We start from the raw sequence: 16,781 nt of genomic DNA, 5'->3' as shown, positions 1-16,781 counted from the left end.
AACTCTTTTTTGCTGAGTTTATTTTCACTTGGTATTGGTGCCCCTTGTTGATTGTTGGGTAAGATGCAGTCTTGCTCCTTTGTGTCCACTTGTTAATTTTAATCGCCGTACGAAAGCAATGCATCCTCGCCGGATGAAAGCTCATGGCACCTTAGTAATAAATGTGGCTGCCTCTAGAGCCCATGTGTCCAGAGCAGTGAGAACAGGGAGGTTTAAGGGTAGTGGTATTAATAAAGGTGTTGTATTAGTGAGGGAGCAGTTTTTAGCTTTCAAGGCTTTGTGCTGGGTGATGTTTCCAGGGGGTTATTTTCTCATTGAAGCAACCCTTTATGAGCGCCTGGTGTGTTTGTGCCATATCTCACAAAGATTTGTGACACAAAAGCCCAGGGTTTGCACTACATATAGGGGCCACTGTTTGTGGTGGCATTATTGAAAATGATGCCTTCCCTGCAGAACGTGATGAGGGGGCTCTAAGTCTCCCATATCTCACAGTTATTCATTGGCCTTGTGCTGAATGAGGACCTTTTGAAGGGTTAGGATGCTCCATGCGCCACACTGTTGGGATTTGCACCATGGTGTACCTTTAAACAGGGCGGAACTGGGAACTTAAAACTGCCCTGGCTAATTATATAAATTCAGCCCCCATGTGCAGACCTGCTAATACTTGCTAGAACCGGAGCAACTCTGTCAAGTTGCCGCAGGGATTGCATAACATGCACCGCCACTCCTGAAGACCGAAACCGGCCTCCAAGTGTCAAAACCTGCCTCCTGGGGCTACAGCCTCGCAGGAAATTGCCTGCTTGCCCAGCTAGCCTGTCTGGCTATGCCTGTAAAAGGGTCAGATAGGAAGAGTGTGCCCTGTTCCACAAATGCTATGAATCGGGATAGTACATTAGTGAAAGGAGGCAACCCAGCCTGCTACAAGCAGCCGGTCCCCCTTTCACTGTGCAGGCGGAAACCTGGCCTGCTTTTGAAAGGGCAGGGCCTGTGGATTCCATTGAACTCTCTTCGCCCTCGCATGCAGTGAGTGTGCACCACATATTTGTGGTGCACAATCAGTGAAGCTTTCTACTGCTCATTTGCCTCAGCTCCCTTTTCTGTAATAGGCAGCGGTGGCTCCTCTGTAATGGCAGAGGAGCATTGCCCCACTTAGCGCAGAATTAGGTTTCTCCAACCCAGCTGTGTTCCACAGCCGGATGGAGAAACAGCACAGACTCCCTGTATCCGAGCAAGCGTCAAGCCAGGCCGCTCAGGCCAATCCCCCCGCGGTTCTCCCTGAGAGCAGCATCTGGAGTGGATGGAGGGTCTGTGATGGCACTGCTGGGAGCAGGAAGAGCAGAAGAGTACCGAGGCGTGCGGACGCCGGTCGGTCAGCATCAGTTACATTTTTAGGTCTCCCCTACGCAGCGCGCATGCGCTGCCTAGGAGGGCCTTTAGCCGTCGCTCTGCTAATTTTCAAGCACACACTCGTGCTTGTGGCGGCATCCACCTTGCAGGAGCGAGCAGCGGCGTGCCACAAACATGAGTGCAGTGCTTGAAAATGAGCAGACTGCTCTCCCAAGCGTGCGCGCGTGAACCACTCGCGGGCTCACCTCCTACTCCCCCTCTCTCTCACGCGCGCACCATTCGCTGAAGGAGCTTTCCTTTCACCAGCTGTCACCAAAAATATGTAGAGAAAATGTCTACATCTTTAAACTTGCTAGAGATATGCTGCAAAGTTACTTGAAATTTGTACGTAATTAGAGGACAGGAAATAATTATTTCGATGTTAGGCGGAGGCAAACATAACTGTTTAGGCTCCAAGGCATTTGGCAACGCGCACTAAAACATGTCAAAACCTGCGAATTTCACCAAAGTGTGAAACTTGACCTGGCACGTATTTTTTACTTCTAGCAATTATTACTTTTATTTTGAGAGGGAGAGTACCAGCACTTCTCAAGAGAGACGTAATACATTTAATTGAAGAGTACCGCACTTCTCAGAAACAAGCATGTACTCTGCTACAGAACATCCACACTTTTGTTTTTCCATTTCAAGCACTGATTATTACACCTTCCGATATCACACCACCGCCCTGGGGGTCGCAGCAGCCTGTAGTGCACTCCACTCTCAAGAACGTGCAGATCAGCCCCTGCTTTATCCTTGGTCTGAAGCCCACTGACGACCTTTCACAAGTCCCTCCATAGTTCTACATCTTAAGGCGCTATACCTCTTCACAGATGCTCAGCCCCGACCTTTCAGAGCTGTTGACCCAGCACCAGCCGAGCAGAACACTAAACAGTTGTCATGCACACCCTGCAGGCGGCCCAGGTTATTTTAGAGCAATATGGCATCTACAAATCAAAGGCAATAGGCTTTGTACAACTGGTGTTCAGAACTCGCATCCTCGAAAGTGCTTTATTAAGCTACAGTGAAGAACAAGCGTTGGCATAGCCAATAGGTCTTTTGAACCTTATAAGTGTTTAGCCACAGCTAGTGGCTAAACACTAACACTGCCTTGAGCCTCAACTACAAAGCTCTCAGTCCTAGCCTGTTATATGCACCTACCCACAATGTAAACTCACAGATACCTAGAGGTGACAATTCACAGGGCGCATTATACTTGAGTAATATGCTACATGAAAAAATAAAGAAATCCAACATCCTGGAAAAAGCAAATAATTTAGGGAATGCAAGATTAAGTAAAGCAAGTGAAATTTTAACAAGAACTACATTTCTGACATGGGTTTTAACGTCATTGTTCAAATATTGATCGCTGTTTTTTGCCTGCAACATTGAAGAAAGCTAGAAAGGACTAATTTCCGTTTCAGTTTTTAATTACTGATGAGTCAGACCTGGAAGGATCCGACCCACTTAAAACCCCTGACTGTAAGGCAAATAACCAAGTCGTAAAGTGAGTGTGTAAATAATACTCATGGCTTGCACAAACTAGATAAGCCTTTCAGTTCACAATAGCCGCTAAATTCACCAAAAGACACTGAGATTGAATTGAATACACAAGTAGCAAAAATCAAGATCAAAGACCCTCTCCTCCTGAAAGCACCAATCTGAAAAAAATCTCTGCCACTAAATCAGTCCTTTAGAGGATCCGCAGCCACTCTCTCCCACACTTAACAGGACATTTTCTTGTATGCCTTTAGTGTTTCATGTAAAACCTGCTGCCATTAAAATTAGATAAAAGTAAAATAAAAACAAGTCTTTGGTATTTGACTTAGATATATCTTTTTCACATCTTCTGTTATTAAACTAGATGTTTAAAATACAGGAAAAATATGTACACACCAATTAAAACAAGCATTTGCAATGTAATAGGTCTCGCAGTTACGAGAGTTTCAGCTATTGGCATTGTAAATAACAATGTATTTTATTTATGTTTAAAAAACAAATAAAGGGCATTATTATTTGCAATATCAATAGCTCAAACTTGCATTAATGCGAGACCTATTGCATTGCAAATGCTTGTTTTTAATTATGAATTCCTCCCTACCCCTGCTGCCCCGCCATCCCACCACTGTACATTGCCAACTGCTGCAACTGGTAATAGGGTGCAGACATAGAGGCAAAGAGTTTCATCACGGCGCCGGACATGTGTACCACTGGTGCGATCTATATTACAGAAGGGGCCATGCTAGCAATTGTGCTCCACAGTCGTAGAAAGCAGGCACACGCGGCCCACTGCGGCCCCTAGGCACTTAGTGTTATATTGCATATATGGCATCCTGCTAGCATAGAGCGAGATGGCGGACCTGAGGCAGGGGTGGATTGGCACTGCGTGCACTCGGGCATGGGCCGATGGGCCAGTGTCTCAGTGTACTCTGTGGGCCGTTTTTCCCCCTTTAACGGTCCACAGAGAGCACTGACAGGGAGAGGAAAGCAGCTTCGCTGTGCGGCCGGCCGATCAGCGATGATCAACTGTGGCCTCTCCTTGACACCCTGCCCTGCCAAGCAATCACGCTAATGGTGGGCTGGGGAGGGGCGATTGTGTGCGAGAATCGGCCTCCCAGGGGGCCAGGTGTTGCTCAGGCCATTGAGCCATTTTCACCTCTGCCCCCCTGAGACCCACGCATCCCATCAACCTCGCCCACAGCCCTTCTCATTCAGGACATAGTGGGTGAGGAAGAATGGGTCTCACTGTGGGGGCCAGGTGATGTGGGGAACTGCACCATCTTCACCTTAGCCTCCCCACCCCAGCCCCAAGGATGGCCCAGAAGCTATGTTTTTGCTTCAGCCCCTCTCCTGCCACACCATTGCCCTGAGGCAGTGAAGGGCTGGGGAGGGCTGAGTAATTTACAAATAGCTGGGGCCTCGCTGTTTTTCAGGTGCTCCTGCGCTGGAGGGCTGGGGAATAATTTTTTAATAGAAAGGGGCCTCGCTGTTTGCAGGTGCTCCTGCACTGGAGGGCTGGGGAATCATTTTTTAATAGAAAGGGGCCTCGCTGTTTGCAGGTGCTCCTGCTCTGGAGGGCTGGGGAATCATTTTGTAATAGAAAGGGGCCTCGCTGTTTGCAGGTGCTCCTGCTCTGGAGGGCTGGGGAATCATTTTGTAATAGAAAGGGGCCTCGCTGTTTGCAGGTGCTCCTGCTCTGGAGGGCTGGGGAATCATTTTGTAATAGAAAGGGGCCAAGCTGTTTTTTAGGTGCTCCTGCGCTGGACGGTTGGGGAATAATTTTTAAAGCGAAAGGGGCCTCACTGTTTTCAGTTGCTCCTGCGCTGGAGGGCTGGGAATAACTTGGCAATAGAAAGGGGCCTCAGCTTGTAGGACATTGTCACCTTGGTCCTGTGTCCTTTCCAAGAACAATATCCTCCCACTTACATTCCTTGTGTGTTTCAGGAAAGGGCACGCCTGCGAATGTGGGCCACACCCTGCAAATGTGTGCCACCCCCGCAAATGTGGGCCACGCCCCGCAAATGTGGGCCACGCCCCGCAAATGTGGGCCACGCCCCGCAAAGGTGGGCCACGCCCCGCAAAGGTGGGCCACTTTTTTCATCAGTGCCTGGGCCAAATTGTGATCCCAATCCGACCCTGCCCTGAGGAGAGTTACAACACGGGTGAAGACAGTTAACACGGGGAGGTACTTCACAATATTTTACAGGCTTAGTTATTGCATTATAGCATTGGGAGGATCTCCCCTCACTTCACAGCACCGCCCACTGTAAAACCCCCGCATGTGATGCGCTCCGTCGCTTTGCAGCTTGATTAGTCCAATAAACTGCCTGACCTCACAAAACAAGAATTCGGCCAGGAAATATGAAACTAATATCGGGGGTTGTCTGAGGCAAACACGCATACCTAGAAATACTTTTATTTACGCAGCATAATAACATTAGTAGACATTTAGAATCGCAAGAGAAAGGAGTAATTAATCACAAATATTTTCAGCGTTTAACTTTCCCTAATGAATTTAAATACTTGCTATTGTCCCGAGTATAACGCTCTCCCGTGTAGGGTGACCAACCGTCCATAAATTTCACGGACCGTCCGTCATTTTAGTATGATGTCTGTAAGGCGTCCGTAATTTGGGGATCTCAAATTACGGACGCCTTACAGGCATCATACTAAAATCGAAATAGGAAATTTCAGTAAGGAATGCTGTTTCCCGTGCGAGAGGCCCCGTGAGTTTAAAAGATTTCACTCGGGCCTCTCGCTCTTAACTTTTAATCTGTAGAAGCTCCCTGCAGCCGCCCCTCCCGGACCTGCGCAGACTGTGGACTGACCCATTGTCATTCTGAGACTGCAGCTGATTAGTACTTTAGAATGACAATGGGCCCAATTGTAGTGACAGCATGTGAGGTGCCTTCTCCTGCATGGGACTAGGGCAAAGCATTCTGCTTTTGTCTTGGCGCCATGCTGGGGAAAATAGAATAACTAACAGCGTTTTCACTGTACATTTCAGATTTCAACATACAAATACATAAATACTATTTATTAATGGTTATTGTTACTAGCACAAATCTTGATTGGCGAAAAGGCCCGATGTCGCTTTGCAAAGCTGCACGCATACTGAAAAACTGTGAAGTGCACGATTGGCGTAACCTTATATAAACTTATTTTGACTTGTATTTATTTCGGTTGTCTATTTACTTATACATCCGCAACTTCCCACTCCAGAAGGAAAAGGTAAGGTCACTCAGGGGAAACGTCGGAAGATTCTTTATTTAATTACAGCGTAGCATGATGCATTTCGGCCTTACGGCCTTCTTCAGATGCCGCCGTGAGCAAAAGTGTAACTCCACCCCCTCCTTTAAATGTCCAGTGTCTCTCTCATTGGCGGAAGTCCACTGACTCTAGGTCACATGATATCAACTCGGCTGCAGTCCTGCCACGACTACAGCTACCAGAATGCCTTGTATTCAGGTGCGTGTTGAATGAGGGAGCGAATTCCTGGAAGGTACGTGGTGTTAAAATAACGAGTCTTTGTAAAAATAAAGTTCTCCCTTGAGTCCCCTTTGACGCTCCAGCCACTCAGCACGTGTGCCCGCAGGGTCGTGAGACAGGACACAGTGTCCCTGCTTTCTCGTCAATGACAATCTGCTCCAAGCAGCGATTCCTGACTGGGCATGCACTCAGGGGCGGGCCTGAGTCATTTCAATACCTTGAAGAAAGAGAACGCTGCAAGCAACGGGGAGCCTGTGATACTCCAGCCTCTTGATGGAGCGGGGCCTTAAACGCGCCTCTGGCCGGCGCGAACACATCCGCAACTTCCCACTCCAGAAGGAAAAGGTAAGGCCACTCAGGGGAAACGTCGGAAGATTCTTTATTTAATTACAGCGTAGCATGATGCATTTCGGCCTTACGGCCTTCTTCAGATGCCGCCGTGAGCAAAAGTGTAACTCCACCCCCTCCTTTAAATGTCCAGTGTCTCTCTCATTGGCGGAAGTCCGCTGACCCAAGGTCACATGATATCAACTCGGCTGCAGTCCTGCCACGACTACAGCTACCAGAATGCCTTGTATGCCTTGTATTCAGGTGCGTGTTGAATGAGGGAGACGAATTCCTGGAAGGTACGGGGTGTTAAAATAACGAGTCTTTGCAAAAATAAAGTTCTCCCTTTACTTATACATATGATTGTGCCACCTTCTCTGATATGTCTGTAAAACTTCTATTTTGTCCCAAATTTTTGTCCTGAATTTTGACCTTCTGTCCTGAATTTTTGTCCTGAATTTTGACCCTTTGTCCTGAATTTTTACGCTGACCGTCCTGAATTTGCACCCATGCCAGTTGGTTACCCTACTCCCGTGTACACTGCAAGAAGCGGGCACCTTTACTAATCAGTCAGCCAAACACAGGGCAAATACAAAATTCATAGGTTTCGCCTCTCAAACGCATGCTGCTTCAGAGTCTTGTCAGACGATTCAAAAGAATGCCCTTCTCTAACACGCTTTTAAAATTGTGTCCTCAGGTGTGCCAGCCGCGTGAACAGCATCGGGTAACGTGGGGCAGGTCCGACGACACCGGCGTAGGCACGTATGGGACGCCCCCTAGTGCTTAATGCATCATACACGATAACAGAAATGAGCCCGGCGGGGGGGGGCTCCCGATTTTTAAGATAATTTAGCTGTCTCCCGCCTGTACATTTGCAATTTTTCTTTATGTTTGTATCTCTTCCTTGTGTGACTTTACATCTTGTACATTTGCAATTTTTTCGGTTTGTATCTTTTATGTAACACATGTAATCCTAAATCCTTATGTTTTGCAACTGGTTCTTACGTAAAGCGCTCTGACAGTAAAGTTCGCGCTATATAAAATCGCATTAAATAAAATAACATAAAATAAAAATTCTTTTGTGGGGAAAATGATGCACCCCGATTTTTTTCAAAATCTCTCTTTTTTGTTTCACAATGTCGGCACGTATGTTCATTTGTAAAACACATACATACATACATACGCAGGAGTCCAGAGTTTTTCTTGGAGTCCACCACCAGCAGTGATGAATGCCGGGTCGCTAAATGCTATGTCTGGAATTGCTTCCATCTCATGGCTCTTTCTCCCATTGCTCTAAACTTCCTGTCTCGTTATCTCACTCTTGCAGGTTCCTTTCTCCTCGTTATTGTTTTGCTGTTCTTTCTGTTCCTCCCTTCCCCTCCCCTCCCCTTTAAGTCTTTCTCTCTCTCGCTCTGGTTCACAGTCTGATGAAGGAAAACAAACCATTGTCCCCAAAGTTCGGCGCCGATGTCGCCGCCTGCAACTCCTGGCATGACTTAAGGACTGCCTTGCTGTGAGTATAGACTCTGCTTATGCGTGGCCAGCGCCAGCCTGGTGGACAATTTAGGGTCCATCACCATAATATGCAGGGTGGTGGGAGAGGGTACATCATTTACCGTACCCACCGATTAAAATCCACTTTAGAGAGAAATAAATAATCAAGCCTACCTCTTTAGCGTCCATGGAGCAGAAGCAGTGCAGAGCAACGTTTAGTTTAGAGGCACACAAGCAGGTCGCGTTTTGGCTTTTTTTTTACTGTGGAAATTCATACGTCAGCTCCCTTCCTTCCTGCCTACTCACTCACTGAGACCCCAAAGGATCTCAGCGCTGGGCGTTTAGAAGCCACAGCTTGTGCTAAGCGACCACAGTCACAGAGATGCGCACGTGCAGAAACGTGAGACAGCGCCTCGTCTAACTTTGTGTACTTTTAAATGTATTCAGGACTTACAAGAGATAGTTGCAGGGATTACGGAAAGTGGATTTATAGTAAAGGACCACGCTTATCTGTAAAATGTGTCTCATGCCTAGTTTTGAACAGTGGCAAAATACATCTCTTAAGCATTCTTCACCCAGCCCTTATAGGAGGAAACCACATACGATTTCGTAATGCTGCAGAGTCGAGGAAGAGGTGGCAATCTAACATCCAAATAGCAATGAAATTACAGTAATGTTAACGGGTGAGAACTCAGCAAAAACACCCGTGATGTTTTGAATATTTTACTGGATGCCTGCCACCAGCTCACTGCAGTGTCATGGAATAAGACTACCGATCCCAGAATGCAATTGGCTTGTTATTACTCATCTGAGTTTGATTGCTGAAATAATAAAATGGGAGGATTACTGGAGTCTTGTGGTTGGCAGTAGCTCAGTATGCAGAGTAGCCTCAAAAGAAGGGCGGAGTCCCGAAATGCGTCAGGCTCTGGTGGCGTTGGGTGATGTCTGCTTCTTGCCTCAAATTCAACGTGCTGACTGGGAGTGCGCCCCGCACCTTTGGGTAACTGTGGGCTTGATATATATTTCTACATATATATATATATATATATATATATATGTGACCAAGGCCTCTGTGCAGGCCGAAACGTTATGCTGACGAGGTGTGCCTAAATAAAAAACTCACCTGCATCCTGGGTCTTCTGTTTCTTTTCATGCTGCGGTTCCTGAAGGCGAGCGAGCTGCTGATTTGAACAAACAGGCATATATATATATATATATACATATATATATATATATATATATATATATATATATATATATATATATATATATATATATATATATATATATATTCACTGAAAAAACCATAGGTTATAGACCATATATAGTTAGGAATTTGCATTTACAAAACCTTGAAAATTCACTGAAAAAACCATAGGTTAGAGACCATATATAGTTAGCTGGACATTTTATTGACATAAAACCAATGAAATTCCATATATAGTTAGTTGCACTAACTATATATCGCGCACCCGCAATCCACTGCTGATGATGTCACATATTACATCATTCATGACATGGTCAGTGACATCACTGATGACATCACTGATGACATCTCAAATGACATCACTGATGACATCACTGATGACATCTCAAATGACATCACTGATGACATCATCTAGTGTCTGTGTGTTTTTGTAAAGTTTAAATATGTTTTACATATTGAGAATGAGTGGATGTATGGAAGACTGAGTGTGTGTGTGGCTGGCTGGGAGGTGTGTGACTCTGTGCATATCAATGTGTACTTGTATCAGTGATTGTATAAGAGAGTAAGTATGTGTTAGTATATGTGTGAAAAGTATGGTGTTCTGTGTTTAACTGTATAGATGAGGAAATCGAAGTGTGATTGATTCTTCACAGGACTGACTAGGTGTATGAGTGCATATGATAGTGTTGTAATAATGAGTGACTGTATGTATGAGTGATTGTATGGGTGAATGAGTGAATGTGTGTGTAGACGTAGGAATCAGTGAGTGCGTATGTAGTAACTGGTATTGGTGTGTCATGATGTCATCAGTGATGTCATTTGAGATGTCATCAGTGATGTCATTTGAGATGTCATCAGTGATGTCATCAGTGATGTCACTGAAGTATGGTGTTCTGTGTTTAACTGTATAGATGAGGAAATGGAAGTGTGATTGATTCTTTACAGGACTGACTAGGTGTGTGAGTAACTCCATGGATGAGTGGCAGTGTGTGAGTGTCTGCATAGGTGTATGAGTGCATATGATAGTGTTGTAATAATGAGTGACTGTATGTATGAGTGATTGTATGGGTGAATGAGTGAATGTGTGTGTAGACGTAGGAATCAGTGAGTGCGTATGTAGTAACTGGTATTGGTGTGTCATGATGTCATCAGTGATGTCATTTGAGATGTCATCAGTGATGTCATTTGAGATGTCATCAGTGATGTCATCAGTGATGTCACTGAAGTATGGTGTTCTGTGTTTAACTGTATAGATGAGGAAATGGAAGTGTGATTGATTCTTTACAGGACTGACTAGGTGTGTGAGTAACTCCATGGATGAGTGGCAATGTGTGAGTGTCTGCATAGGTGTATGAGTGCATATGATAGTGTTGTAATAATGAGTGACTGTATGTATGAGTGATTGTATGGGTGAATGAGTGAATGTGTGTGTAGACGTAGGAATCAGTGAGTGCGTATGTAGTAACTGGTATTGGTGTGTCCTGATGTCATCAGTGATGTCATTTGAGATGTCATCAGTGTTGTCATCAGTGATGTCATTTGAGATGTCATCAGTGATGTCATCAGTGATGTCACTGACCATGTCATGAATGATGTAATATGTGACATCATCAGCAGTGGATTGCGGGTGCGCGATATATAGTTAGTGCAACTAACTATATATGGAATTTCATTGGTTTTATGTCAATAAAATGTCCAGCTAACTATATATGGTCTCTAACCTATGGTTTTTTCAGTGAATTTTCAAGGTTTTGTAAATGCAAATTCCTAACTATATATGGTCTATAACCTATGGTTTTTTCAGTGAATTTCATTGGTTTTTTAAAAGCTAATATCTATAGCTGTAAAATATATTCTTTATTACGTGACGTATCACGTAGCGACGTGAGACGCCTCATGACGCGTCGCATAACCGTGACGTATCGGCTCTGCAGCGCAAACAAAACCCGTAACGTAAGCGTGCCGGAGCACGCGTACAGATATATATATTTTTTTTAACCTTAATTAGACAAAATCCACATGTGCACATATCTTGAGGCCTTGCAAAGGCATTTACTGTTTTAGAATTGGTTCTCTTTGGTTCATACTCTATTTACAAACAAGCACAGAGTCGCAATACTCTGTTTAGTCTTTGCAGATAGCGAAAAATCGTGTAAAAAAACAAAAGGAATCGAGCAAAATCAGTAGGCCACTAATGGGATCTCTTTTTGACCTCGCTAAAATAGACACATTAGGAACAACCTGTTCAAAATAGCAATGTGTATGTACATAAGCGGCGTTCATTTGTGTTCACAGTACCCCTTGTTGATTGTTTGAATCGAGCATTGAATTGTTCGAAGTTGGTTCTCTTAAGGATCTTCTCTGCCTGCAAACGAGGAAGAATAGGAATATTCTCTCTCCCGTTGCAGATAGTGAAGGGTAGGTAACGCAAACCTTTAACACGTCGTGCCTATTTCGTTCCTCATTGATTGATTGTTTGCCCGAACATTGACTGTTTGGGAATTGGTTCTTTTTGGAGGTATTCCCTGTTTGCAAATAAACGTAGGAAAATCTTTGCAAGTAGTGAAAGGGTAGGTAATGCCGACCTTTCTCCCCCGTTGTAATCTGTCATGCCTATCTACTCCCCACTGATTGATGCACCTGTTTCACCCGGACCATTTACTAGAGATAGGTCATCTGGCCCGACCAGAGAGCACCCCTAGTGAAAAGGACATATGCAAAATAACGAAGTGATCACTGTATCCTGTTAACAGAAACTTTAGCATGAAACAACCTGGAAAGAAAGGAATAGGAAAACGAAAATCAGTAGGCCACTGATGAACTTTTTATTAAATAACAAACAAAGAAACGATAACAATACGTAATGATAAAACCTATTATTGTCCTAGAAACAAGAAACGTTAGAAGTAAGCCCGTAATAAGAAACCTGAAAACAGTAAGAGAAACCAAGTGTGACATTGCAACGGCCACAAGGCAACGAGGCTTCATCGCCCCTCACTGCCCCAAAACGTGTCTGTCCCACCGCCTGCCACGGCCAAATAACGGCAAACTGGGAAAGATACAAGTCAGCAGACATCCGCCCCATTCTGGAAACTTCCAAAGTGCAACAGGTTTCCGGCTACGCCCAGCCGGAAGCAACACATATAAGGCGGGTCCTGCTGCCAACCGTCGGCAGAAGATCATCACGTAGGGTGTAGCCAGAGGAAAGGCCGAGGCCAATGGCACCCGTCCAGGGGGATTGCTACGACAACCCTGGAGAGTTGCAAGGGGGGGAATGTCTGTGTCCTCGACCCTCCCCTCTCTCTCCCAGTCCGGCCACCATCAACCAGAGGCCGAGGCCGACGGGATCCGGCCGCGGTGGCGGTAACCCTGGAGAATTGCAGGTTAGACCCTCTCTCTCCAAGTCTGGGCCAGCATCCATGGAGGGCCTGGGAGTGGAGAGGCCACTGCACGAAAGGCCCAGGAGAGGCACCACACGCCAAGGCCTGCCCCACCGGATGAGCCAAGGAACCCGTTCATGGGGCCAGAGCAAAGGGCGTCCGGCCGCCATCCACCGGAGGTCCGGCCCAAAGACGGACGGGACATTTCTTCTTTCTTTTATAATGGCTGCGACAACACTGGGGGGGGATGTCTTGCACATGCCTCCGACCCCCCCCCCCTCGTCCTCATCGCCTGGTCCGGCCATAACAAATGTCAAGCGAGACGCCGTGGGGTGCACTGGGTGGGAGAGACGGTGCGAACAGGCCTCTCCCGCCTCCCCAGGTGGAGGCTTCCCAGCTGCACCCTCAGCGCTCCAGGCGCCCGGAAAAGGGTTCTTCCACTGTGGCGATGCTGCAACGTCTCGCCCGGCAGGGTGGAGCCCGTCCGCTCATTTGACCCCGCGATCGCCGGTAGCTACCGAACTCTCAAAATGGCGGTCGACCTGGCAAGAGCGGGCCCAGCATAAAGAAATGGCCCGGTCACTGGTTGACTCCACCACCATAGTCCTCCACGACCGTGAAGATTCTAGAGGAGCCGCGGGAGTCCCCGACCCCCGCAGACACCCCCGATGGGGAATGACTGCCATGATCGCCCGTGGAGTGACGAAACTGTAGCCGCGGGACGTCGGCGCTCCCATGCTGGCGCCAGCCTCAGTTTGAATGACTAGAATCCTGCAGACCTCAGTTCCGGTGAAAGCACAGTGTGACCCGGTAGGAAAAATTGTTGCACCCCCTCCCCTTTTTGACTGATGGTTCAAACCACCGATCCTTTCCTTTGCCCTTTTAACGGAACTTTGGACTGCCTCCTCCCCCCCCCCCGCGGCGCCCCACGCCGTTATTTGGTGGGCGGCAACTTACTGGACATCACCTTGGTGCCATCCAGATTTCAGCGCGTTCTGCTGCCTTGAAACTATTCGCACAACAGACCGCTACTGACGACCCACCCCCCGGGACGCCCCACGCCGGATACCCAAATCAGTGCGGCACCCAGGCAACATCACCTGGGTGCCGTCCAGAAATCTGGACGTTGTGCTGCCTTGGGACTATTCGCACAACCAACCGCTACTGACCATTGTTCCTTCTTTTTCCCTAAAAATGTTTAAATGTTTTTACTGTTTTTGTTTTGTTGTATATATTTATAAGTTATTAAAGTTTTATATTTCTACTACTTTGTTGGAGTGCTATATATTTTTAATGTGACACATAATTGTAAAAACTTTGATGTACAAAGAGTCATCCCTGGAATCTTCCGCTTCAGGCTCGGTCCCCTCCCCAATCACAATACAGGATGGTTTTCAGATAGTAGGAACGCGTGTGGTGTGACGGATCTCATCGGGTGTGGGCCTTGATCTACTATAACTCCTTTGAAGAGGGGTGATTCTTTACAGCTGGGGCCATAAACTAAATCTGCAGGGCTAGCTGATAGCCTGGGACCGGCCTGGACAATCGGACACAGAGGAAGAGGAGTGTCAGAGGGTGCGGTAGTGAATAGGGCGAAAGGGAGGTGTCGGGCGGGCACAGAGTGTGATTCTCAGGGAAGAGCAGCGCAGATGGGGGGAGGTTTATTGCCCATGCATAAGACAGAGAGCGGGGGTGACCAGTGCCTGGGGAAGATGCTTGCGAGGGTGGGCAGCCATGCTACGGATCGACAGCGTGCAGAGAGTGGGTCTGGTGAAGGCATCTAAAATGGCTGCCGTGCACGACAAAAGTGTGGCATTTGAAAAAAGGCAAGATGGCGCAGACAATGTTTTTCAACACTTCCTCAGTTCCTTCGAATCGAACGTTAACAGACGTTGGTGCATATTACCAAAGTTAAGCGATATTTATCGCTAACGATGCTTAGCAACAAATTTTTTACCGCTAAGCATCGTCAGAAATTATCGCAGATAAACCTTGCTATTATCAAGGTTTATCGCAAATGCGATAAAAAACGGCCGCAATGCATGAATATCGCTAAAAAGTCAGCGATATTCATGCATTACCGAGCTAATGCTCTTAGCCATGTTATCCACCTCCCATTGGATGACATGGCTAAGAACTGCTCAGGGCAGGTGTTAGTTTTTGGAGATATTCGCGCTTAGCGCGAATATCTCCAAAAGTTGGTAATAGGAGATAGATATCTTGCATGTTGTAATGCAAGTTATTGTGGTATATGGAACTCATACCATAATCTCTCAGGAAAGCAGGAACTGATCCTTTTGGGACCGCCTGAGAAGGCCTAGGGGGTGAGGGGTACTCTACTTTGCCCCCTTTTCACGTTCCGAACTATTTTATTTTACTCTCTTCTGTAATTACACAAAATGGCAGCGATAGGATGCATCAGAGACAGACAGTGAGAGAAAGGAGGCCGGAGATGAAGAAGAGATGTCAAATACACATTGGAGATAATATAATGGGAGAAGAGAAGTAAATATGAGTAAACTTACCATGTAACATAAAAATGTTGCACTCTATACTATAAGTCTCATTTTATACTACAATCACTTCGCTACAACCTCATAAATTAAAAATAAAAATGAATAATGTCTCAAACAATTTTTGATTTCTAAATATAAATTTATTCTTCTGAATTTTCATAATTTGAAAGAACTAGTAACATGTCCTCATCAGGAATTTCCTCTTCAATCATCTCATCAGGAATCTCCTCATGAAAAGTCTGCAATGATGATTCTTGTAACTCTATGGTCTCCAAACATTCGATAAATTCGCCATCAAGAGATTGATCAAAAAAATCATTCAAGTCATCTCCTCCTTGTGAGAATATTTCATTATTGGTGCTGTCAATTTCAATAAATGTAGTGGATAATTCAAAAGAAATTGCCACGGTCTCTTCATTGTGATCCATTTTATTTTGAAATTGCTTGCTGTAAATTGCAGAAAAAAATAATCACTTTCATTTATCGTTTTTAGTAATACATAATATAAAACTAACTTTATCAAGTATTTAGTATAACAGAAGGACTGTAAATAAATAACAGAAAACATTTTTCAAATTATCTTAAAGTGTACAACATAGTTCCCCTTACAAATTAACAACTCACCTTTTTAAAAGTAGGAGAAGTGTTAGTACTGTGTAAATCAAACACCAGAAATTGAGCACCAAAAATTCCTCACAAATGTACCTCAGACAGTAGTATCACAAAATGGCTGTGGTTTCCTCTCATTTTAGATATATACATAACCAATTAACTTTCATCACACACAAATACAAAACCAAAGTAACATTTTAATTGGTTCTAAATTTCAACACTTTCAAATGTGTTTTCCCCATGCAATTTTCCATAGGACATTTAGATACGTCTACAGCCTGAATGGCTGAACGGAATTACACCAAACTTGGCAAAATGGTACATCAAACCTAAGAGGTCAGTGAGGATCTACTATGCCCCCTTTATGGTCATTTGCCCCTTCGCTTTGGCCTCCTCTTGTCTCTCGATCCTACCGAGAGACAAGATGGCGGCCGCTACGGACTGTTTGGAATGTTTACAGACACCAGAGAACCAATCAGCTTCGCAAAGCTCCGTAACGCGAAAAGTACGCGAAGCGGAGCGCTGTTACAGATATATATCTTTTTTTGAACGTTAATTTCTCAAAATCCACTGGAGCACATATATTGAGACCTAGCAAAGGCACATCGGGCTACCAGTCCCTACAATTTTGCCAAGTTTCGTGCAAATCCATTCAGCCGTTCGATTATTATTTTTATTTTTTTTGCCCCGCGGGGCCCTTTTAAAACCTCCACATCAAACCTAGGGGGTCAGGGAGGATCTACTATGCCCCCTTATGGTCATTTGCCCCTTCGCTTTGGCCTCCTCTTGTCTCTCGATCCTACCGAGAGACAAGATGGCGGCCGCTACGGGCTGTTTGGAATGTTTACAGACGCCGGAGAACCAATCAGC

General features: G+C 45.6%; 1 protein-coding gene across 2 annotated transcripts in view; it reads right to left on the bottom strand.

Moving 5' to 3' along the window:
• Positions 1 to 8,422, bottom strand: part of SYTL3 (synaptotagmin like 3) — a 592,394-nt gene extending 583,972 nt beyond the window's left edge. For both annotated transcript variants that reach the window (XM_078649127.1, XM_078649128.1), the window contains exon 1: positions 8,371 to 8,422. The gene's annotated coding sequence lies outside the window, so the exon portion shown is untranslated. The remainder of the gene's footprint in view (positions 1 to 8,370) is intronic.
• Positions 8,423 to 16,781: the final 8,359 nt, after the last annotated feature.

This window comes from Lissotriton helveticus, chromosome 6, assembly GCF_964261635.1.
Source record: "Lissotriton helveticus chromosome 6, aLisHel1.1, whole genome shotgun sequence".
Classification (NCBI taxonomy): domain Eukaryota; kingdom Metazoa; phylum Chordata; class Amphibia; order Caudata; family Salamandridae; genus Lissotriton; species Lissotriton helveticus.
Note: the sequence above shows the minus strand (reverse complement) of the source record. Positions and strands in the feature narration are given on the sequence as shown.